The sequence below is a fragment of the Squalius cephalus genome, assembly GCF_949319135.1.
Source record: "Squalius cephalus genome assembly, chromosome: 6".
Taxonomy (NCBI): domain Eukaryota; kingdom Metazoa; phylum Chordata; class Actinopteri; order Cypriniformes; family Leuciscidae; genus Squalius; species Squalius cephalus.
The window spans coordinates 26,622,922-26,650,305 of NC_137127.1; positions in this window are offsets into that span (position 1 = coordinate 26,622,922).

A 27,384-nucleotide genomic window follows, 5' to 3' on the forward strand; every position below is an offset into this window, starting at 1 on the left:
AGATATGAAAAATGGCTATTTTTGCTTATAACTTCTGAATAGTTTGCCCAAAAATCATCAAATCGGTCTCGTTAGATTCAGGCCAACATGCTGAGTCGACTGATATCCAATTTTACCATATCGGCCAATTTGGCTGTCGGGCATTTTGAATTTTGTGCTAAAATGCTGTATTTTAAGAACGCATGAATGGATTGTTACGAAACATGGTATGGCTCATCAGCACGATGCCCTGAAGGAGCGTGAGAAGTTTCGAAACAGCGCCACCTTGTGGTCAAAAGTTATAACAACATTTCCAAAAAGGCTAATAACCTTTGAATAAATCTGCCTATTGAAATGCCACTGGTCTTGATAGATTCCCTGGGTCACGCTGAGAACATAGATACCAAGTTTGCCATATTTGGCCGAACTTCCTGTCCGCCATCTTGATTTTCAGTCAAAACCTACTTTTTCCAACTCCTCCTAGACCGTTTGTACGATTTTCACCAAAATCGAATCGTATCATCTCCACACTGTACCGACAAAAAGTTATGGAATTCGTGTGGATTCGTCAAACCGTTCTCGAATACCGCGCAAACAAATTTTACGTTGTGCTACAGCTACAGATTTAGTGCAAAAGTACTAAATCGCCCATAACTCCCAGAGCATTTATCCTAGACTCAAGTGTCTTACACCACTGTGATCCCTGGCTCAAGACGGACAAAATGGCTATCTCCAATTTCAATTTAGGCCAGAAAAAAGTTCTGCTATGTCGAATTTTGTCCGAAACCTACTTTTGCGAACTAGTCCTAGGTTTTTCGCCAGATCGGAACCAAACCAGTCTAGGACATTTCTCTGGACTCTCTAGATCAATAATTATCGGAAAAAAGTTGAACTTTTGCATTTGGGTGGCTGTAACAGGGTCATTTAGAAAAGGGGCGTGGCAAAATACACTAAAAAGCCTATAAATCCCAAATGAAAACTCAGAACTTCACCAAAATTGATGAGCATATGTGTCAGAACATGGTGAGGAAGCATGCAGAGTTTCATGGAGATCGGACCATAGGTGGCGCTATAACTGGCAAAAAGCCTTCATTCTTGTTAGGGGTTCAAGCATGAAATGCTGAAACCCTATTGTAATTGTAAGGATTCGTAAAACGCATCGTGCAGGCCAAACCGTAAGGCCTAGAGACGTGAAACCTGGCCAGATGGTAGGCCTCAATTTGGGGACAACCTATCAGAGTATGACCCCGAATGGCCCATAGGTGGCGCTACAGCAACCAAAAGTTCAAAATTGCTCATAACTCTTAGACCGTTTGTCCCAGGATCAAGTGTCTTATATCGTTGGAATCCTTGGCTCAAGGCGGACAAAATGGCTATCTCCGATTTGCTCGCCCTTCGGCGCCAATTTCGAGTAAATTGCATTTTTTTGAAAAACCTATTTTTGCGAACTTCTCCTTGGTTTTTCGCCCGATCGGAACCAAACCACTGCAAGAATATTCTCTGGAGTCTGACAATCAATAATCATCCAAAAAATTCAAAATTTCAATTAACGGTTGATAAGGGGAACCAAAATCTTTGATGGCACCAGGGCCACTTTTACTAAAACGGTTATAAATTGTGAACGGAAAGAGATTTTTTTGCTAAACTTGGGACACGTCTTCCTGAGCTCAATCTGAGATCACTTGAAAAAAATCGTAACAATTGGCCACTAGGTGGCACTATTAAACGGTTATAACTTGTGAACGGAAAGAGATATTTTCGCAAAACTTGGGACACATGTTCATGAGCTCATTCTGAGGTCACGTGAAAAAAAACCATGACAATTGGCCACTTGGTGGCGCTGTAAAATGGTTATAACTTGTGAACGGAATGAGATATTTTCACTAAACTTGGGACACATGTTCATAAGCTCAATCTGAGTTGACATGAAAAAAATCATGACAATTGGCCACTTGGTGGTGCTATAACAGTGAAAAAAGGCACACAGTGTCTTTGTCCAAGGTGCCATGATAGTCTATGAGAACATTGGTGTATCTCAAAAAACTCGTATACGTATACGTCATTGGCACAAAGCCTTGAAGGAGCCTTAGAAGTTTCAAGGAAGCCCGTGTTTTTTTCACAGGAGTGACCTCCTAAGAATCCTTGCCGAGTCCAACAATACCAAACATGCCAGGTTTCGCCTTATGGTTTTTGTAAGTGTCATTTAGAGCTTTAAAAAAATTGTGGTTATCTTCAAAGCCGTTAGTCTGATCTAGACAACAACAAAAAAACAAAGGAAATTTGAAAACATAGGTAAATAGCTAAACAATAACGCCAAAATGTTAAAATTATGATAGGAACTGACAAAAAAATTAATTAAATCCAATCAATTTCACCCATGGATCATTTTGATGCTCTCACATGTTTGAAACGAACAATGATGGATTGTGATGAAATTTGTTTTGAATTGGGACTGGCGAATCCCCGTCCATACTGTCAATGACCGGTCGCAAAGACCCGCCCACTTTAGTTACTGTTGCTATGTCTGACAAGCAACGCCACTCTTACACCACACCAAGTTCTCACGCAGTGAAAAATACATTGCGGATCAGAAAAAAAGACTGTGCGCTGACAGACAAGTACTTTTGATATGAAACAAGTCTCACCTTTCAAATGTAGTCATTTTTTAGAGACATTTAAACAATAAATACCGTTTTGTGACTCTTTAATGTGTCTGACAGATCGCTGTAGACTCGAGGCTCAGTTAAAGCTGCTTGTGAACCGATCATCTCTTCCTTCTAGTTAATTTATAGCATTAAAATAAACATGAATGAACATAAAAGGAATGTTGTTTTAAAGTGCTAAGACGTCAGTACACTTTGTTTTTCAAATTTAAATCCTCCTATGTTAATCTACTAACTCTCCTGACTGCTTTGTTGGACAAAATGGCGGATTATGATTAGTCAGATCGCCTGTCAATCAAACTCCCTGCGAAGGGTCAATTGAGAATGCCTGTGCGCACAATCCTGATCTAATCGACAACTTTGCAGTTGCACATTAGCCTGGCTAACGTCAGACCTCTTTCTCTTTGAGACGTGGTCTGGGAACCACATGTTCATTTTCTCGTATTTGAGGCGTGGTTTACGAATGCCCAGAGCCGTTTATTGGGCGCTACAAATGTTTATCAAATGCGCCTGTACGTAGCTCATAGCCAATCGTTTCAATTATACCAGATGATGTATGTAGAGCGACAGATATTCAACGAAGAAGACGACGATGGGTCAGAGATTTATGTGTACACCAGAGTCCTGCACGGGTCCGATTTTGTAAATCCGCACCCGCCCGTAACCGCAGTGCTTAAAACAGCACCCGACCCATTTCCCAACAGCAGCTCTAATTAAAATTTGCACCCGACCCGCTTAAAATAGAACCGACACCCGACCCGCACCCGAAATAAAATCAGTTTAGACTATCACATTATAGACACACTTACAAAAATGTTTATTGCCAGGTCATACAGAAGTTATTACACGGCAATTAACACAAGGACAACTTCAGCCGAAGCTGTCAAAAGGCCGATACATGAAGAACATGGCTAACGTTACCACAAAACTGAGTAGCCTTATAACATTTTACCAATCGAACAGACGCGGCTACAACACTATATGCCACGCAATTTCGTCTAGCCTACATCTGACCATTTTGGGCTCAAACACGCCCTGCACACCACACATACTTAACAGTGTTAAATATGAAAAATACCGTTCGATTGAACTGCTTTGTTACCACAGTTTCTGCGTGCTTCCTCAGGGATGAAGTTCCACATTTGCGGCTATCCAACACGAAAATGTTTGCAGCAAAGCCTTTCACAATATTTTCTTCATATAACTCCAAATTTCTCCCACACACTGGACTTGATTTTTGATGACGTATTGTCGACAACTTTACAATCTCCACTAGCTATTATTTTCTTCAACTCCACAGCATCCATCTCGACGACTGCAAGCAGATCGCGCGTGCGGTTATGTCGTCATCGTCTTGCTGCTCCCTCCCCGTTCTGTGATTGGTTCCCTAGCTGAGGCGAAAATCTGGTCCATGGTATCCAGGCTGCCTAGCAGCGTGAATAAAATCGCGCTGCGCTCAAGGCAGCATGGGGAAACCCAGGCTAGTTGCACATAGGAAAGCCCGGAAAATCCCGCTATAATGTAAGAGAGCATCTTTTTCATGTATTTGGACTTAAGCCTAACAATGTTTTATAGTGCGCTGTCCCCATTGTTTTTTTGTTTTGTTTTTGGTGAGCGTAGGCTACTCCTGATTTTGTTAGTCATCTCATCTCTTATATGCTGTGTATGATCATATCCTGCCCTATTCATGGTAGCCTACTCGCGGACATTGCGTCATCAATGTCATCAATTGCGTCATCAAGGGGCCCGCCTTGATAATCCTACTTAAGGGCCCGGTGTTGGCTCGTTACGCCACTGGATATAATTGTCTAAACTCCTTATCAAAATTAAATATTTACAACAAATCTGACACATATATATGGGCACACTTTGAGTACTACTAATAACAGTGGTGGAGATCAGGCAAGACTATAAGAAGACTAGGCAAAAGGTGCTATAACTGTAAAAACACTTTAAAACCATATATTTCCTATGGTAAACTGCCTGTATTGGCTGTTAATTGACTTTTTCATCTATGATGGCAGTTGTTAAATGCTTGCTAAATAAAACTTAATGTCTTTTGATGCTTGTGTGCTTAAAGGCCTTAACCCTTAAAGACCTAGAACATTTTTGGGGCGCCTGACTCACCTGTACTTTTCTTTGTTTTTCTAACCCATTCTTGCAGCAAGCATCAAGTGCCATATATCATTTTAAACAGGAGAACCTAAAGTTTCCAGCTAGCTCATTTAAAGTCCCAGTTTTACATTTCTTTTGTCAGAGAATTTATGAAATTAACAGGATTTTAAGAAAAACGGCAGCAAAAAATGTGGTGTTTTCAGTGTGAACTCAAACAGAACTTCCTGAAGTTTTGTTTTTTTCTTTTAGAAAGTTAGACTTGGTTGTTTTAGACTTCCAGATGAAATTTTGTCTACATGTAACAATCCCTCAGCAAGTTATAGCCATTTATTATAATATTATTCTAGGCGTTTTTGAGTAAAAACAGGTGTATTACATTTACTGACAATGTAGATGTGTCCAAATAAGTTCAGGAGGTAAAGTAAATAGAAAAGTTGTTATATTACAACAGAACACTGAAGCAAACATTTTTCTTCAGAAAATTATATTATAATTTGAACATGAACAACAAATGCAAACAATATAACAAGTAGTGACAACTGTGCAATATAAATACTAACAATACAATATACAGAGTGTAAATGAACAAATGGTTCAAATAATCTTCACAAACTAAATACAAAAATAAATAAACAGTGCAAATGAAGAAATGGTTCATTGAGGGTAATATACTGAATGCTAATGAACAAATAGTGCAAATAATCTTCACAAACTAAATACAAATAGATAAATAAACAGTGCAAATGATTCAAACAATCTTCTGAATCGGAAGGTTCCACCAGGTCTAACGACTCGTTTAAAAAAATCAATTCTAACACATCCTCCGATTTGTACTGCTGTTTTTTTTTTACATACTCATGCTCTTTCGTGTTTTATGCTCTTTCATGTTTTGCGCTCTTTCGTGTTTTGCGCTATGGTCAAAAACTTTGCATCCGTTAGTTTTCATGCGTAGTTTTCAATGCATTGCGTTTGTTAAAAATGTATAAAGAAACGTGATTGGTTGTTAAAATCACCAATCACTATGTTTGTTGGTTGAGTTGATGACCGTTTGGACGAATCTGGGCATGGGGGTGGGACTAAGCATCAACAATCGTTCCTGTTTGGCTCAGAGAAAGAAACCACATGTGTTTCCTTGACAAATCACTGCTGCAGATTTTGATGACGCGATCACCGGCACTACGCAGCCTATGAATGACCAATAAAAACAACCGTGATAACACGGGAAAGCTGTGAATCTCATCTTTACGGTGCATTTTAAAGCATACAGATTGGATTAGCGACTCAAAAGTTATTAAACATTTTAGAACGATAGTTATTTTATGCCGCGGGCGGCCGTATCGGTCTTTAAGGGTTAAAGGCCTTAACTGCTTGAACCCCGATAAATGCTGCTTGCAGCTTTAATTGCTCATTGTTGCAGTTGGTCTGACACGTCTTGTCGTCTTATTCTGCTTGGCCCCGGTAATTGCTGCTTGCAGCTATATTTAGGGGCCAAGCACCGAAGGTGCGGAGGCACCTATTGTATCTGTTCCCGTTCTTATTATTATTATTCTTCCTTCTTCCAACTGGGAGTCTATGGCAGCCCATAGAACCGAATGCGGGAAAGTTGTTTTGGTTTGACATTCTGATAGAGGACAGTCCCAACATTAAATACACCAATTTTGGTGTGTCTAAGTCATTCCCTCTAGCGCCACCACCTGTCCAAAGTTTCACTTTTATTTTGCTAATAACTTTTGAACCGTAAGGCCAATCAACAAAATTCTTTTTCTCTCTGATTCCTGAGCTCATGCCAATTCGATTGCACCCTATGACGTCATTTCCGTCATAACAATATGGCCGCCATTTTGAATTTATCTAAAAAGCTACTTTTTCGAACTCGTCCTAGACGGTTTGTCCGATTTGCACGAAAATTAAACCAGATCATCTACAGACCATGCTGACAAAAAGTTATGGAATTCAAGTTGATTCGCTTAACAGTTTTCGATAAACCCACGAATAAATTTTACGTAGCGCTTGCGAAAACAGATGTAAAGCCGTATCTCCGCAACGCTTTATCAGATTCAGACCAAAGTTGGTACATGTCATCACAAGCATGACCTGAGGCTACATGCTGTGTTTCGGCGCAGCGCCACCTACTGGTCCGGAGATATGAAAAATGGCTATTTTTGCTTATAACTTCTGAACAGTTTGTCCAAAAATCATAAAATTGGTCTCGTTAGATTCAGGGTAACATGCCGAGTCCACTGATATCCAATATTACCATATCGGCCATTTTGGCTGTCGGCCATTTTGAATTTTGTGCTAAAATGCTGTATTTTAAGAACACATGAACGGATTGTTACGGAACTTGGTATGGGTCATCAGCCCGATGTCCTGAAGGAGCGTGAGAAGTTTCGAAACAGCGCCACCTAGTGGTGAATTTTTTTTTTCAAATGCTTATAACTTTGGGTGTGGTCAACTTATTTTCACGAAACTCATCTTTTTAGACTCCTGAATCATTGCCGAGTCCTATGATACCAAACATGCTAGGTTTCGCCTTACGGTTTGTGTAGCGTTGTGATTTAGCGCTTAAAAAACATTTGGCTATATCTTCGAAACCGCTAGTCCGATCGAGACGAAACCACCGTCAGAAGTTTGGAAACATAGGTCGATAGCTATACGCCAATGCCCAAATGCGAAAATATTGATGTTTAGGGGTAGTAAATTCCAAACAAAGTCATGTGTCAGTCATTTTTTACGTGTTTTTTCATATAAATGCCTATAACTCTGAAGCGAATTGAGATATTTTCACCAAAACTGACACACATATGTATGGGCTCACTCTGAGGACACGTAAAAAAAATTGTGGGACTGAGCCTCTTGGTGGCGCTATAATAGAACAAAACATGAAATTCCCATTGACTTCAATAGAGTTTTGTGAAATAAAATGCTATTTTCATTCAAAACCTACTTTTTCGAACTCCTCCTACACCGATTGTCCGATTTTCACCAAAATCGAATCATATCATCTCCAGACTGTGCCGACTGAAAGTTATGGATTTCGTGTCGATTGACGAAACCGTTTTCGTATAGCGCAGCAGCAAAGTTGAGGCATGATGCTAAAAGCATTATTCAGGCTTTATCTCTGCAATGCCTTGACATATTGACACCAAACTTTGTATGTGTCATTGTCACTTCACTCTGACCACATCACATCAGTTTTGTAACTGCGCCACCTATTGGTCGAAAGTGATAATCCATTAAATCATATTTTTAATTACTGTTTATATGATTTTTCAGGCATTTCGCCTAAAATCTTCTTTAAATGTCTTTAATTGCTAATTGTTGCAGTTGATCTGACACTTTCAGCAATGTTGGCATGTCTTGTCGTCTTATTCTGCTTGGCCCCGGTAATTGCTGCTTGCAGCTATATTTATTATTATTCTTCCTTCTTCCAACTGGGAGTCTATGGCAGCCCATAGAACCGAATGCGGGAAAGTTGTTTTGGTTTGACATTCTGATAGAGGACAGTCCCAACATTAAATACACCAATTTTGGTGTGTCTAAGTCATTCCCTCTAGCGCCACCACCTGTCCAAAGTTTCACTTTTATTTTGCTAATAACTTTTGAACCGTAAGGCCAATCAACAAAATTCTTTTTCTCTCTGATTCCTGAGCTCATGCCAATTCGATTGCACCCTATGACGTCATTTCCGTCATAACAATATGGCCGCCATTTTGAATTTATCTAAAAAGCTACTTTTTCGAACTCGTCCTAGACGGTTTGTCCGATTTGCACGAAAATTAAACCAGATCATCTACAGACCATGCTGACAAAAAGTTATGGAATTCAAGTTGATTCGCTTAACAGTTTTCGATAAACCCACGAATAAATTTTACGTAGCGCTTGCGAAAACAGATGTAAAGCCGTATCTCCGCAACGCTTTATCAGATTCAGACCAAAGTTGGTACATGTCATCACAAGCATGACCTGAGGCTACATGCTGTGTTTCGGCGCAGCGCCACCTACTGGTCCGGAGATATGAAAAATGGCTATTTTTGCTTATAACTTCTGAACAGTTTGTCCAAAAATCATAAAATTGGTCTCGTTAGATTCAGGGTAACATGCCGAGTCCACTGATATCCAATATTACCATATCGGCCATTTTGGCTGTCGGCCATTTTGAATTTTGTGCTAAAATGCTGTATTTTAAGAACACATGAACGGATTGTTACGGAACTTGGTATGGGTCATCAGCCCGATGTCCTGAAGGAGCGTGAGAAGTTTCGAAACAGCGCCACCTAGTGGTGATTTTTTTTTTCAAATGCTTATAACTTTGGGTGTGGTCAACTTATTTTCACGAAACTCATCTTTTTAGACTCCTGAATCATTGCCGAGTCCTATGATACCAAACATGCTAGGTTTCGCCTTACGGTTTGTGTAGCGTTGTGATTTAGCGCTTAAAAAACATTTGGCTATATCTTCGAAACCGCTAGTCCGATCGAGACGAAACCACCGTCAGAAGTTTGGAAACATAGGTCGATAGCTATACACCAATGCCCAAATGCGAAAATATTGATGTTTAGGGGTAGTAAATTCCAAACAAAGTCATGTGTCAGTCATTTTTTACGTGTTTTTTCATATAAATGCCTATAACTCTGAAGCGAATTGAGATATTTTCACCAAAACTGACACACATATGTATGGGCTCACTCTGAGGACACGTAAAAAAAATTGTGGGACTGAGCCTCTTGGTGGCGCTATAATAGAACAAAACATGAAATTCCCATTGACTTCAATAGAGTTTTGTGAAATAAAATGCTATTTTCATTCAAAACCTACTTTTTCGAACTCCTCCTACACCGATTGTCCGATTTTCACCAAAATCGAATCATATCATCTCCAGACTGTGCCGACTGAAAGTTATGGATTTCGTGTCGATTGACGAAACCGTTTTCGTATAGCGCAGCAGCAAAGTTGAGGCATGATGCTAAAAGCATTATTCAGGCTTTATCTCTGCAATGCCTTGACATATTGACACCAAACTTTGTATGTGTCATTGTCACTTCACTCTGACCACATCACATCAGTTTTGTAACTGCGCCACCTATTGGTCGAAAGTGATAATCCATTAAATCATATTTTTAATTACTGTTTATATGATTTTTCAGGCATTTCGCCTAAAATCTTCTTTAAATGTCTTTAATTGCTAATTGTTGCAGTTGATCTGACACTTTCAGCAATGTTGGCATGTCTTGTCGTCTTATTCTGCTTGGCCCCGGTAATTGCTGCTTGCAGCTATATTTATTATTATTCTTCTTCTTCTTCCGCTCTTGGAGTCTATGGCAGCCCATAGAACCGATTGCGGGAAAGTTGTTTTGGTTTGACATTCTGATAGAGCACAGTCCCAACATTAAATACACCAATGTTGGTGTTTCTAAGTCATTCCCTCTAGCGCCACCACCTGTCCAAAATTTCACTGTTATTTTGCTAATAACTTTTGAACTGTAAGGCCAATCAACAAAATTATTTTTTCCTCTGATTCCTGAGCTCATGCCGATTCGATTGCATCCTATGACTTCATTTTCCGTAATAAGAATATGACTGCCATTTTGAATCATTCGCGAAACATACTTTTTCGAACTCTTCCTAGACGGTTTGTCCGATTTGCACGAAAATTGAACCAGATCATCTTCAGCCAGTGCTGACAAAAAGTTATGGAATTCAAGTTGATTCGTCAAACCGTTTTCGATAAACGCACAAACAAATTTTACGTAGTGCCTGCAAAAACAGTCGTAAGGCTGTATCTCCGCAACGGTTTATCGTATTCAGACCAAACTTGGTACATGTCATCCCAAGCATGACCTGAGGCAACATGCTGCGTTTCGTCGCAGCGCCACCTACTGGTCCGGAGATATGAAAAATGGCTATTTTTGCTTATAACTTCTGAACAATTTGTCCAAAAATCATAAAATTGGTCTCGTTAGATTCAGAGCAACATGCCGAGTCGACTGATATCCAATTTTACCATATCGGCCATTTTGACTGTCGGCCATTTTGAATTTTGTGCTAAAATGCTGTATTTTAAGAACGCATGAACGGATTGTTATGAAACTTGGTATGGGTCATCAGCACAATGTCCTGAAGGAGCGTGAGAAGTTTCGAAACAGTGCCACCTAGTGGTGAATTTTTTTTTTCAAACGCTTATAACTTTGGGTGTGGTCAACTTATTTTCACGAGACTCATCTAATTAGTCTCCTGAAACCTTGCCGAGTCCTACGATACCAAACATGCTAGGTTTCGCCTTACGGTTTGTGTAGCGTTGTGATTTAGCGCTTAAAAAACATTTGGCTATATCTTCGAAACCGATTGTCCGATCGAGACGAAACCTCCGTCAGAAGTTTGGAAACATAGGTTGATAGCTATACGCCAATGCCCAAATGCGAAAATATTGCTGTTTAGGGGTAGTAAAATTCAAACAAAGTCATGTGTCAGTCATTTTTTACGTGTTTTTTCATATAAATGTCTATAACTCTAAAGCAAATTGAGATATTTTCACCAAAACTGACACACATATGTATGGGCTCACTCTGAGGACACGTAAAAAAAATTGTGGGACTGAGCCTCTTGGTGGCGCTATAATAGAACAAAACATGAAATTCCCATTGACTTCAATACAGTTTTGTGAGATAAAATGCTATTTTCATTCAAAATCTACTTTTTCGAACTCCTCCCACACCGTTTGTCCGATTTTCACCAAAATCGAATCGTATCATCTCCAGACTGTGCCGACTAAAAGTTATGGATTTCGTGTCAATTGACGAAACCGTTTTCGTATAGCGCAGCAGCAAAGTTGAGGCATGATGCTAAAAGCATTATTCAGGCTTTATCTCTGCAATGCCTTGAGATATTGACACCAAACTTTGTACGTGTCATTGTCACTTCACTCTGACCACATCACATCAGTTTTGTTAACTGCGCCACCTATTGGTCGAAAGTGATAATCCATTAAATCATATTTTTAATTATTGTGTCTATGATTTTTCAGGCATTTTGCCTAAAATCCTCTTTAAACGTCTTTAATTGCTCATTGTTGCAGTTGGTCTGACACTTTCAGACATGTCGAAATGTCTTGTCGTCTTATTCTGCTTGGCCCCGGTAATTGCTGCTTGCAGCTATATTTAGGGGCCAAGCACCGAAGGTGCGTAGGCACCTATTGTATCTGTTCCCGTTCTTATTAGGGGCCAAGCACCGAAGGTGCGTAGGCACCTATTGTATCTGTTCCCGTTCTTATTAGGGGCCAAGCACCGAAGGTGCGGAGGCACCTATTGTATCTGTTCCCGTTCTTATTATTATTATTCTTCCTTCTTCCAACTGGGAGTCTATGGCAGCCCATAGAACCGAATGCGGGAAAGTTGTTTTGGTTTGACATTCTGATAGAGGACAGTCCCAACATTAAATACACCAATTTTGGTGTGTCTAAGTCATTCCCTCTAGCGCCACCACCTGTCCAAAGTTTCACTTTTATTTTGCTAATAACTTTTGAACCGTAAGGCCAATCAACAAAATTCTTTTTCTCTCTGATTCCTGAGCTCATGCCAATTCGATTGCACCCTATGACGTCATTTCCGTCATAACAATATGGCCGCCATTTTGAATTTATCTAAAAAGCTACTTTTTCGAACTCGTCCTAGACGGTTTGTCCGATTTGCACGAAAATTAAACCAGATCATCTACAGACCATGCTGACAAAAAGTTATGGAATTCAAGTTGATTCGCTTAACAGTTTTCGATAAACCCACGAATAAATTTTACGTAGCGCTTGCGAAAACAGATGTAAAGCCGTATCTCCGCAACGCTTTATCAGATTCAGACCAAAGTTGGTACATGTCATCACAAGCATGACCTGAGGCTACATGCTGTGTTTCGGCGCAGCGCCACCTACTGGTCCGGAGATATGAAAAATGGCTATTTTTGCTTATAACTTCTGAACAGTTTGTCCAAAAATCATAAAATTGGTCTCGTTAGATTCAGGGTAACATGCCGAGTCCACTGATATCCAATATTACCATATCGGCCATTTTGGCTGTCGGCCATTTTGAATTTTGTGCTAAAATGCTGTATTTTAAGAACACATGAACGGATTGTTACGGAACTTGGTATGGGTCATCAGCCCGATGTCCTGAAGGAGCGTGAGAAGTTTCGAAACAGCGCCACCTAGTGGTGAATTTTTTTTTCCAAATGCTTATAACTTTGGGTGTGGTCAACTTATTTTCACGAAACTCATCTTTTTAGACTCCTGAATCATTGCCGAGTCCTATGATACCAAACATGCTAGGTTTCGCCTTACGGTTTGTGTAGCGTTGTGATTTAGCGCTTAAAAAACATTTGGCTATATCTTCGAAACCGCTAGTCCGATCGAGACGAAACCACCGTCAGAAGTTTGGAAACATAGGTCGATAGCTATACGCCAATGCCCAAATGCGAAAATATTGATGTTTAGGGGTAGTAAATTCCAAACAAAGTCATGTGTCAGTCATTTTTTACGTGTTTTTTCATATAAATGCCTATAACTCTGAAGCGAATTGAGATATTTTCACCAAAACTGACACACATATGTATGGGCTCACTCTGAGGACACGTAAAAAAAATTGTGGGACTGAGCCTCTTGGTGGCGCTATAATAGAACAAAACATGAAATTCCCATTGACTTCAATAGAGTTTTGTGAAATAAAATGCTATTTTCATTCAAAACCTACTTTTTCGAACTCCTCCTACACCGATTGTCCGATTTTCACCAAAATCGAATCATATCATCTCCAGACTGTGCCGACTGAAAGTTATGGATTTCGTGTCGATTGACGAAACCGTTTTCGTATAGCGCAGCAGCAAAGTTGAGGCATGATGCTAAAAGCATTATTCAGGCTTTATCTCTGCAATGCCTTGACATATTGACACCAAACTTTGTATGTGTCATTGTCACTTCACTCTGACCACATCACATCAGTTTTGTAACTGCGCCACCTATTGGTCGAAAGTGATAATCCATTAAATCATATTTTTAATTACTGTTTATATGATTTTTCAGGCATTTCGCCTAAAATCTTCTTTAAATGTCTTTAATTGCTAATTGTTGCAGTTGATCTGACACTTTCAGCAATGTTGGCATGTCTTGTCGTCTTATTCTGCTTGGCCCCGGTAATTGCTGCTTGCAGCTATATTTATTATTATTCTTCATTTTTCCGACTGGGAGTCTATGGCAGCCCATAGAACCGCTTGCGGGAAAGTTATGAAATTTGGCACACTGATAGAGGAGGGTCTGACCTATCAGCATAGCAAATTTGGAGTCTCCAAGTCATTACCTCTAGCGCCACCAACTGTCCAAAGTTGCACTCATGTTTATGCTAATAACTTTTGAACCACATGGGCTAGAAACAAAATTATTTTTTTCTCTGATTCCTTAGCTCAAGCCGATTCGATTGCACCCTATGACGTCATTTTCCGTCATGAAAATTTTTCCGCCATTTTGAATTTTCCGAAAAACCTACTTTTTCGAACTCCTCCTAGGCCGTTACTCCGATTTTCACGAAATTTGAACCAGATCATCTCCAGACCATGCCGACAAAAAGTTATGGAATTCAAGTTGATTCTCTTAACCGTTTTCGATAAACCCACAAAGAAATTTTACGTAGCGCTTGCGAAAACAGACATAAGGCTGTATCTCCGCAACGCTTTATCAGATTCAGACCAATCTTGGTACATGTCATCACAAGCATGACCTGAGGCTACATGCTGCATTTCGGCGCAGTGCCACCTACTGGTCCGGAGATATGACAAATGGATGTTTTTGCTTATAACTTCTGAATGGTTTGTCCAAAAATCATAAAATCAGTCTCGTTAGATTCAGGGCAACATGCCGAGTCGACTGATATCCAATTTTCCCAGATCAGCCATTTTGGCTGTCGGCCATTTTGAATTATGTGCTAAAATGCTGTATTTTATGAACGCGTGAACGTATCGTTACAAAACTCGGAATGGATCATCAGCACGATGCCCTGAAGGAGCCTGAGAAGTTTCGAAACAGTGCCACCTAGTGGTGAATTTTTTTCCCCAAATGCTTCCAAATGCTTATAACTTTGGGTGTGGTCGACTTATTTTCACGAGACTCATCTCATTAGACTCCTGAATCGTTGCCAAGTCCCACGATACCAAACATGCTAGGTTTCGCCTTACGGTTTGTGTAGCGTTGTGATTTAGCGCTTAAAAAACATTTGGCTATATCTTCGAAACCGCTAGTCCGATCGAGACGAAACCACCGTCAGAAGTTTGGAAACATAGGTCGATAGCTATACGCCAATGCCCAAATGCGAAAATATTGCTGTTTAGGGGTAGTAAATTCCAATCAAAGTCATGTGTCAGTCATTTTTTACGTGTTTTTTCATATAAATGTCTATAACTCTGAAGAGAATTGAGATATTTTCACCAAAATCGACACACATATGTATGGGCTCACTCTGAGGACACATAAAAAAAATGGTGTGACTGAGCCTCTTGGTGGCGCTATAACACAACAAAACATGAAATTCCCATTGACTTCAATACAGTTTTGTGAAATAAAATGCTATACTAAACAAATGCATTGGTTTAATATTACGAAACTCAGAATGTGCCATGAACACCATCCCCTGAAGGTACCCAAAATATTTCGAGACAGTGCCACCTAGTGGTCAAAAGTTATAACAAAATTTCCAAAAAGGCTAATAACTTTTGAATACATCTGGCTATTGAAATGCCACTGGTCTTAATAGATTCCCTGGCTCACGCCGAGAACATAGATACCAAGTTTTCCTTATTTGGCCAAACTTCCTGTCCGCCATCTTGATTTTCAGTCAAAACCTACTTTTTCGAACTCCTCCTAGACCGTTTGTCCGATTTTCACCAAAATCGAATCGTATCATCTCCAGACTGTGCCGACTAAAAGTTATGGATTTCGTGTCGATAGACGGAACCGTTTTCGTATAGCGCAGCAGCAAAGTTGAGGCATGATGCCAAAAGCACTATTCAGGCTTTATCTCTGAAATCCCTTGAAATATTGACACCAAACTTTGTATATGTCATTGTCACTTCACTCTGACCACATCACATCAGTTTTGTAACTGCTCCACCTATTGGTCGAAAGTGATAATCCATTAAATCATATTCTGAATTACTTTTTATATGATTTTTCAGCCATTTCGCCTAAAATCCTCTCTAAATGTCTTTAATTGCTCATTGTTGCAGTTGGTCTGACACCTTCAGCCATTTTGGCATATCCTGTCATCTGCTTGCGCTTGGCCCCGATAATTGCTGCTTGCAGCTATATTTAGGGGCCAAGCACCGAAGGTGCGGAGGCACCTATTGTATCTGTTCCCGTTCTTATTATTATTATTCTTCCTTCTTCCAACTGGGAGTCTATGGCAGCCCATAGAACCGAATGCGGGAAAGTTGTTTTGGTTTGACATTCTGATAGAGGACAGTCCCAACATTAAATACACCAATTTTGGTGTGTCTAAGTCATTCCCTCTAGCGCCACCACCTGTCCAAAGTTTCACTTTTATTTTGCTAATAACTTTTGAACCGTAAGGCCAATCAACAAAATTCTTTTTCTCTCTGATTCCTGAGCTCATGCCAATTCGATTGCACCCTATGACGTCATTTCCGTCATAACAATATGGCCGCCATTTTGAATTTATCTAAAAAGCTACTTTTTCGAACTCGTCCTAGACGGTTTGTCCGATTTGCACGAAAATTAAACCAGATCATCTACAGACCATGCTGACAAAAAGTTATGGAATTCAAGTTGATTCGCTTAACAGTTTTCGATAAACCCACGAATAAATTTTACGTAGCGCTTGCGAAAACAGATGTAAAGCCGTATCTCCGCAACGCTTTATCAGATTCAGACCAAAGTTGGTACATGTCATCACAAGCATGACCTGAGGCTACATGCTGTGTTTCGGCGCAGCGCCACCTACTGGTCCGGAGATATGAAAAATGGCTATTTTTGCTTATAACTTCTGAACAGTTTGTCCAAAAATCATAAAATTGGTCTCGTTAGATTCAGGGTAACATGCCGAGTCCACTGATATCCAATATTACCATATCGGCCATTTTGGCTGTCGGCCATTTTGAATTTTGTGCTAAAATGCTGTATTTTAAGAACACATGAACGGATTGTTACGGAACTTGGTATGGGTCATCAGCCCGATGTCCTGAAGGAGCGTGAGAAGTTTCGAAACAGCGCCACCTAGTGGTGAATTTTTTTTTTCAAATGCTTATAACTTTGGGTGTGGTCAACTTATTTTCACGAAACTCATCTTTTTAGACTCCTGAATCATTGCCGAGTCCTATGATACCAAACATGCTAGGTTTCGCCTTACGGTTTGTGTAGCGTTGTGATTTAGCGCTTAAAAAACATTTGGCTATATCTTCGAAACCGCTAGTCCGATCGAGACGAAACCACCGTCAGAAGTTTGGAAACATAGGTCGATAGCTATACGCCAATGCCCAAATGCGAAAATATTGATGTTTAGGGGTAGTAAATTCCAAACAAAGTCATGTGTCAGTCATTTTTTACGTGTTTTTTCATATAAATGCCTATAACTCTGAAGCGAATTGAGATATTTTCACCAAAACTGACACACATATGTATGGGCTCACTCTGAGGACACGTAAAAAAAATTGTGGGACTGAGCCTCTTGGTGGCGCTATAATAGAACAAAACATGAAATTCCCATTGACTTCAATAGAGTTTTGTGAAATAAAATGCTATTTTCATTCAAAACCTACTTTTTCGAACTCCTCCTACACCGATTGTCCGATTTTCACCAAAATCGAATCATATCATCTCCAGACTGTGCCGACTGAAAGTTATGGATTTCGTGTCGATTGACGAAACCGTTTTCGTATAGCGCAGCAGCAAAGTTGAGGCATGATGCTAAAAGCATTATTCAGGCTTTATCTCTGCAATGCCTTGACATATTGACACCAAACTTTGTATGTGTCATTGTCACTTCACTCTGACCACATCACATCAGTTTTGTAACTGCGCCACCTATTGGTCGAAAGTGATAATCCATTAAATCATATTTTTAATTACTGTTTATATGATTTTTCAGGCATTTCGCCTAAAATCTTCTTTAAATGTCTTTAATTGCTAATTGTTGCAGTTGATCTGACACTTTCAGCAATGTTGGCATGTCTTGTCGTCTTATTCTGCTTGGCCCCGGTAATTGCTGCTTGCAGCTATATTTATTATTATTCTTCTTCTGACTAGGCGTCTATGGCAGCCCATAGAACCGATTGCGGGAAAGTTGTTTTGGTTTGACATTCAGATAGAGCACAGTCCCAGCATGAAATACACCAATTTTGGTGTTTCTAAGTCATTTCCTCTAGCGCCACCACCTGTCCAAAGTTTCACTTTTATTTTGCTAATAACTTTTGAACCGTAAGGCCAATCAACAAAATTCTTTTTTCCTCTGATTCCTGAGCTCATGCCGATTCGATTACATCCTATTACTTAATTTTCCGTAATAAAAATATGGCCGCCATTTTGAATCATTCGAAAAACCTACTTTTTCGAACTCGTCCTAGATGGTTTGTTCGATTTGCACGAAAATTGAACCAGATCATCTTCAGGCAGTGGTGACAAAAAGTTATGGAATTCAAATTGATTCGTCAAACCGTTTTCGATAAACGCTCGAACAAATTTTACGTAGCGCCTGCAATAACAGTCGTAAGGCTGTATCTCCGCAACGGTTTATCGTATTCAGACCAAACTTGGTACATGTCATCACAAGCATGACCTGAGGCTACATGCTGCGTTTCGGCGCAGCGCCACCTACTGGTCCGGAGATATGAAAAATGGCTATTTTTGCTTATAACTTCTGAACAATTTGTCCAAAAATAATAAAATTGGTCTTGTTAGATTCAGAGCAACATGCCGAGTCGACTGATATCCAATTTTACCATATCGGCCATTTTGACTGTCGGCCATTTTGAATTTTGTGCTAAAATGCTGTATTTTAAGAACGCATGAACGGATTGTTACGAAACTTGGTATGGGTCATCAGCACAATGTCCTGAAGGAGCGTGAGAAGTTTCGAAACAGCGCCACCTAGTGGTGAATTTTTTTTTTCAAACGCTTATAACTTTGGGTGTGGTCGACTTATTTTCACGAGACTCCTCTAATTAGTCTCCTGAAACCTTGCCGAGTCCAACGATACCAAACATGCTAGGTTTTGCCTTACGGTTTGTGTAGCGTTGTGATTTAGCGCTTAAAAAACAGTAGGCTATATCTTCGAAACCGTTTGTCCGATCGAGACGAAACCACCGTCAGAAGTTTGAAATCATAGCTTGTTAACTATTCGCCAATGCCCAAATGCGAAAATATTGATGTTTAGGGGTAGTAATATTCAATCAAAGTCGTGTGTCAGTCATTTTTTACGTGTTTTTTCATATAAATGTCTATAACTCCGAAGCAAATTGAGATTTTTGCACCAAAATCGACACATATATGTATGGGCTCACTCTGAGGACACATAAAAAAAATGGTGGGACTGAGCCTCTTGGTGGCGCTATAATAGAACAAAACATGAAATTCCCATTGACTTCAATGCAGTTTTGTGAAATAAAATGCTATACTTAACAAATGCATTGGTGTAATATTACGAAACTCAGAATGTGCCATCAGCACCATCCCCTGAAGGTACCCAAAATATTTAGAGACAGCGCCACCTAGTGGTCAAAAGTTATAACAATATTTCCAAAACTGCTAATAACTTTTGAATACATCAGCCTATGTAAATGCCACTGGTTTTAATAGATTCCTTGGGTCAAGCCGAGAACATAGATACCAAATTTTCCTTATTTGGTCAAACTTCTTGTCCGCCATCTTGATTTTCATTCAAAACCTACTTTTTCAAACTCCTCCTAGACCGTTTGTCCGATTTTCACCAAAATCGAATCGTATCATCTCCAGACCGTGCCGACTAAAAGTTATGGATTTCGTGTCGATAGACAAAACCGTTTTCGTATAGCGCAGCAGCAAAGTTGAGGCATGATGCTAATAGCACTAATTAAGGCTTTATCTCTGCAATGCCTTGACATATTGACACCAAACTTTGTATGTGTCATTGTAACTTCACTCTGACCACATCACATCAGTTTTGTAACTGCACCACCTATTGGTCGAAAGTGATAATCCATCAAATCATATTTTTAATTATTGTTTGTATGATTTTTCAGGCATTTTGCCTAAAATCCTCTTTGAATGTCTTTAATTGCTCATTGTTGCAGTTGGTCTGAAACTTTTAGACATGTTGGCATGTCTTGTCGTCTTATTCTGCTTGGCCCCGGTAATGGCTGCTTGCAGCTATATTTATTATTCTTCTTCTTCTTCTGACTAGGCGTCTATGGCAGCCCATAGAACCGATTGCGGGAAAGTTGTTTTGTTTTGACATTCTGATAGAGGACGGTCCCAACATTAAGTACACCAATTTTGGTGTGTCTAAGTCATTCCCTCTAGCGCCACCACCTGTCCAAAGTTTCACTTTTACTTTGCTAATAACTTTTGAACCGTAAGGCCAATCAACAAATTTATTTTTCCTCTAATTCCTGAGCTCATGCCGATTCGATTGCACCCTATGACGTCATTTTCCGTCATTAAAATATGGCCGCCATTTTGAATTTTTCCACAAACTTACTTTTTCGAACTCGTCCTAGACGGTTTGTCCGATTTGTACGAAAATTGAACCAGATCATCTTCAGGCAGTGCTGACCAAAAGTTATGGAATTCAAATTGATTCGTCAAACCGTTTTCGATAAACGCTCAAACAAATTTTACGTAGCGCTTGCAAAAACAGTCGTAAGGCTGTATCTCCGCAACGCTTTATCGTATTCAGACCAAACTTGGTACATGTCATCACAAGCATGACCAGAGGCAACATCCTGCGTTTCGGCGCAGCGCCACCTACTGGTCCGGAGATATGAAAAATGCATATTTTTGCTTATAACTTCTGAACAGTTTGTTCAAAAATCAAAAAATTGGACTCGTTAGATTCAGGGCAACATGCCGAGTCGACTGATATCCAATTTTACCATATCGGCCCTTTTGACTGTCGGCCATTTTGAATTTTGTGCTAAAATGCTGTATTTTATGAACGCATGAACGGATTGTTACGAAACTTGGTATGGGTCATCAGCACGATGCCCTGAAGGAGCCTGAGAAGTTTCGATACAGCGCCACCTAGTGGTGAATTTTTTTTATCAAATGCTTATAACTTTGGGTGTGGTCGACTTATTTTCACGAGACTCATCTCATTAGACTCCTGAATCGTTGCCGAGTCCAACGATACCAAACATGCTAGGTTTTGCCTTACGGTTTGTGTAGCGTTGTGATTTAGCGCTTAAAAAACATTGGGCTATATCTTCAAAACCGTTTGTCCGATCGAGACGAAACCACCGTCAGAAGTTTGGAAACATAGGTCGTTAGTTGAACGCCATTGCCCAAATGCAAAAATATTGATGTTTAGGGGTAGTAATATTCAATCAAAGTCATGTGTCAGTCATTTTTTACGTGTTTTTTCATATAAATGTCTATAACTCCGAAGCAAATTGAGATTTTTGCACCAAAATCGACACATATATGTATGGGCTCACTCTGAGGACACATAAAAAAAATGGTGGGACTGAACCTCTTGGTGGTGCTATAATAGAACAAAACATGAAATTCCCATTGACTTCAATACAGTTTTGTCAAATAAAATGCTATACTAAACAAATGCATTGGTGTAATTTAATGAAACTCACAATCTGCCATCAACACCATCCCCTGAAAGTACCCAACATATTTCGAAACAGCGCCACCTTTTGGTCAAAAGTTATAACAAAATGTCTAAAAATGCTAAAAATGTCTAAAAATGTCCCAAACATCTTTTGGATTTCTTTTCAAGACAATACTTTTCTTTTTAGTACACCTGTTGTATGCTTTTTCAAACATAGTTTGATTAATCCCAATTGACGAAAAAAAGGCATCAATCGAATCAAAATTCACATCAGAATTTAAAGCAGTTTTGACTTTCTTTATAATTGCACTTGCTGTGTCATCTTCATCTTTCCCTTTCAACTCATCTGCATTACTTGGTCTTGTAATAAAGGTACGACTGGATGGTGGTCGTGGGAAATTAAATCTAACAACTGTATTTTTCTTCCGACATGTTTTTGAATGTCTTGTACTGTGCTTCTGAACACTGTTCACTGTTTCGTAAAGTACAGTATCATTTTCTGGTGGTGTCTCACATGTGATGTAAGTGTCAATGAACTCAGCAACCAGAGGATCATTGTCTGCGTCATTATCATTGAGCTTCGGAGCATCTTCCACCCAAAACAGGCAGTGGACATGAGGAGAACCACGCTGTTGAAATTCAACACGATAAAAGTAGTCTTTTATTTCGCCAATAGGCTTTGCTGGTGACATTATGACATTTTTTAGAAAACAATGCCATCTGTGATCAAACATTCTTGCTGCAGTAACAGGATTTCGTCTTATGAGTCCACACTTTTCAGACCAGTCAAGCTCATCAACATTTATTTCTTTCCCCTCTTGCTTAAGAATAGTGTTCATCATTTCAGGCCATCTCAGGTCAGCAGAACTAAAAGATGCAAAGAAAGTTGGTATGCCTAGTTGTCTTATCAGGGCAAACATATCTTTTTGCGTAGACATCCAATACGGAGGAGTTCCTCTTACTGGTCTTAAGAACTTATATCCTTCATCATAATGTAGTATTCTTTGCAAGGAATCAGAGTTCGTCAGCATATCTTGTGTGACTTTTAAGCAATTTTTTTCAGAACCTTTTCTTAGTGCAATTGATACATTAGAAACAATTTGATCAACTTCTGATATATATTGTGCATAAAAAATAAAGTCTGTACTGTGTGCAAACCGTCCATCTGCATTTAGTATTCTTGCATTTAGGTATCGTGACAATGTGATTTTTTCCTGTCTTTCGTCATGAAATGTTGGACCACCAGTAGGATAGAGAACAGGGAAACACTTTGCCTCATTGTCTTTATCAGTTATCAGCCTAACGGGACTGTTACCTTCACCTGGAGCAACATTTAGTACATCCTGAAAATGTTGATCAATTATTTCTGAACCCAAATCAACAGGTTGTAGTGATGTGTCTGACAGAAGACCATTTTGTTCTTTAATATATGTTATATCTTCCTCTGGGTCATCTCCAGCTCTTTTGTCATCATCATTTTTATCAGTTACATCTTGTTCCTCCATTTCAAAATCATCAGCATCCTTGTCTGATTCATCAGTTGCATTCAAAGAGTTTACCCACTGCTCATTAAACTCCACATCATTATACCACTTATTATGTCTCATCAAATAAGACAATGCATGTCTGACACGATCAGTGCTGACATATTTATATTCATAATGGCCTTTATATGTTAATTTCCGTTTCAGTTTTATTCTTATCATGTGGTCATCACATTCATTACGTGGGAGAATATTTGAGACATCTGTGGTATTAACAGGAACACACACTACAGGTCCATGACAGCCATTCTGTTTTCCACGCGGAAGACAAAGCAACTTCATAAAAGGAATATTGCGTGCAATAAGATGTTCTTCCAACGAGTTCAGACCTTTTAGTTCTTTTGGGACGTCCACCAAATGCATGTTGTTGGCAACACTCTCTTCAGGCAATTTCCCACCAAGGATTTTACGATGACATGTATAGCAAATCCACAATTTACAAGCTGGATTACCTGATAAATGGCATCTATTCTCACATTCAGTATTGCATTCATGTAAATACTTTAGTGTAATGCATCTTTCAGCCAAATCATTCATTTGTTGACCTCTGGTTTTATAGCAATCTCTTCTACACTCAACGACCTGTTTTCTAAACAATAAACGATGACAAACAGAGCAAACAAATTCTGGACCTGTACTGACTTCTTTTTTTTTTTTTTTTTTTTTGCAACATATTTTTATTGAAAACTGAATCGAGTTACATAGAATTGACAACTTTTACAATTTAGATTTTAAACAAATAACAGAAAACAAGAAAAGAAAAAGACATAACCAAACCACCCCACCCCACCCCGGCTTACTTAAAATCATATACAAATATAAAATATAACAGGACTTAGTCTGGTAAGACTTGCAAGTCTGCAAAATATGATAGAAAAGGCTGCCAGATATATAAAAAAAACTTGTCAGTGTTTCCTTTCATTGCGTACTTGATTTTCTCAAGTTTTAAGAAATGCATAGCATCAGTAAGCCACTGTGAAACTGATGGAGGATTTGGAGATTTCCACTGTAAGAGAATTCGACGTCTGGCCAATAAAGATGTGAATTTGAGAATTACTTTCTGTGCCCAATTAAATCGATCTGATTTGTCTGGGGTCCCAAAAATAGCAATTAAGGGGCAAGGTTGAAGGTGTATTCCTATTATAATTGAAATTATGTTGAAGAAACCAGACCAAAAGCCGTGTAACCGTGGACAAAGAAAAAACATGTGGCTCAAATGACAACATGGGTTAAGACATCGTTCACATTTATCCTCTACTCCAGGGAAAATTGCAGATAATCTTGCTTTGGAGAAATGGACCCTGTGTACAACCTTGAAATGAATCAGTACAAGACGTGCACAAGATGATACAGTACTCAGTCTATCAATGACCTCTTGCCACAACACCTCACTGAATTGTTGTCCCAGTTCCTCCTCCCAAGCAGTCTTTGTTTTTGAGTTTGAGTAGTTACAAAGATCCAGAATACAATTATAAATTTCTGAGACAATCCCTCTTTGTTGTGGCTTAAAGTCAAGCAATCTATCCCATGGTTGTTGAGGAGGTAAGAAGGGAAAATTAGAAAAAAAATTTGAAACAAAGTGCCGAACTTGAAGGTACCTAAAAAAATGGTTCACAGGTAATCCATACAATGATGACACATTGGTAAAACTTCCAAAGATACCACTGGAATACAAATCAGCAAAACAACGTATACCTTTGTTATGCCATATCTGTACTGACTTCTTGATGAAACTGATTAATAGTGAAATCAATGTCTTTCTGTCTGTCCCTCTGTTTTGCAGAAATTTCAGATTTTTTTAGTTTTTTACTCGTACGAAAGTTTTCATCATCATGGTATTTCCTTTTAGAGTATTCACAAACACTTGCTTTAAATGCAAGGTTTCTGCGATACTTTCTCTTTGAGTGTTCACATACACTTGCTTTAAATTTTTGTGATATTTATTCTTTGAATATTTAGATACATTTTCTCTAAAGGCTTTATTGTTCTTATACTTGGTCTGAGAATAGTGCCGAACAAGTTTTTGAAAACGAACATTTCTGGAATACTTAATCTTTGAATTTTCACGTTTTGACTGCTGTACATTAATATTGTTCTTATATTTATTTCGAAGACGTTCAAGTTTGTTCTCCTTATAATGACTGTCTTTACAGTATTTCATTTGACTGTTTTCAATCTTTTTCTGCTTATAATAATTGTCTTCATGGTATTTTTTTTAGCGTTGTCAATCTTTTTCTGCCTGAAATCGGCGTTGCTGTGGTATCGCTCACGTGCTCTTTTGCATTTAGAGTTCTCATCTGTGTCATTTAATTTCCTTTTTCACAAACAGGAATTTATACTCTGATCATCCACTTCAACATTACAAGCTTGTGCACAAACATTTTCTTGATTTCTATGTTTAACACATGTAACAACTTCATAGTGATTTCCATTGCAGTGCTTCAAATAGATTGCATTATCTGTAAATGGCTGTTCAGTAGGGGCATGTACATTCCATCTGTCATCATTAAAGGTCATTATATTTATTTTAAAAAAGTCAGCTAGACCAAATAATTCCACATGAGTTCCCCACGTTCCTGAAAAATAATCTTTCACTGATCTGTCCTCTTCTCTTAAATATCTCTCAAATTTAGAACTGTTATCTTCGAGATGTTTGACAACTGCACGCCTGATTTTCAGGTGTTTCTCTTGATTGCCGCATACTGCATGTGCTATTGATCTAAACAAGCAGTTACCATCTCCTTTAACCCTCTGAGGTCTGAGCTGTTTTCTGGCCCTGGAGGTGTTCTGACATGCTCTGACATTTGTGCTTATTTCTGTTACTTGTGACATTTTCATGGCTAAAGTCTGATTACACTGTATTCAGCACAAACTCTGCTACAATAATATATCAGCAGCATGTATATAAAAGTTTGTAGTTTTGAGATAATAACATTTATGCGTGGTTTGTGAAAAAACAAAAAAAAAATTGTCACTGAAATAAGCTCATGAAACCCATACTGATTATTTCTTCATAAGACTTTTGAAAATTGTATCACGTAGCCCAGAATATTTGCTTCAAAACTATGTGAAAATCATCCTGACTGCTCATTCAGAGAAGACAATATATTGATTTAAAAATTTTACGACGTGTTTTGTGTGAGAAAGCTCTATGCAAGAGGCGTGGACATCTCATTATTATGTAAGCTTTTCTCACCTGAGAAAGACAAAAGACACTCCCTAATGGCCCTATTAGGAGCTATCAGGCCCTGCCATTCTGAGCAACCTTGCACAAAGAATGAGGAGATTTAAAAAAGAATGGCTTTTTGATTGTTTTTAATGTATTTACAACACAACATAATGACAAAAAAAAAACACATTATTTAACACACTGAACTAAAGACAGAGACTTGAACTGTCACACACCTTTGTGCCATTCCTGAAACATAGTAGGCTACATACCTTTCATTTCCATGGTGTTTGATTTTTCACTTTAGCATGTTCATGTATGGAGACTTATGTGAATGTTGAAGTCAGCAGGACTTATCAGTGGCATCTTGTTCCTCTAAAAACAACAACAACAACAAAACAGCTGTGAACATGCTGATATCAAGAGAAACTATGCTGCACAATTTGGGGAATATATTTTAGATTTTTCAGGTTAAAATAGCTTTTTAAAATGTACAGAATACACACACACACATATATCCCCTTACCTGACAGGGATCACTGGTGATCCCAGATTATTTTAGTTCAAAATATGTTTGAGCTTATATATCTCAATATTAATAACAGTCTGGTTAATTTTGAGTCTTGAACTATAAACTCTCAAGGGTTGGCTTTCTAAATGTATGTGTGTTATGTTTCTATTCAGAATTACTTATGAGCAGTAACCTTTTTATTTTGGGCATTTCATGTATGCAGCACTTGCCAAAATTGGGGGTGATGAGCAAGGGGTTAAATATATATATTAGCCTACTTTTACCATGCTGTGTTTTATTAGAATATAAAAACATCCTCGTGTTGAACACGTAGGCTATACAAGCACTGAAAGGTTGCCTATCATTCTAGTTCACATTTCACATTTCATGTTTCTGTCTACATGTACATATATGACATTAGGCTTAGTTCATGTTTTTACTCCAAACTCATTTCATAACATACATTTTAATCTGGCACGACCAGTTTAACATGTCTTACCTTAAAAATCTTCTCATTTTCAAATCGCGTTCTTCAGAGGTAAATCCGAGGTAAATTCAAGGTAAACAGCACAGCACAGCACAGCACAGCTCACAGTTGTCCAAA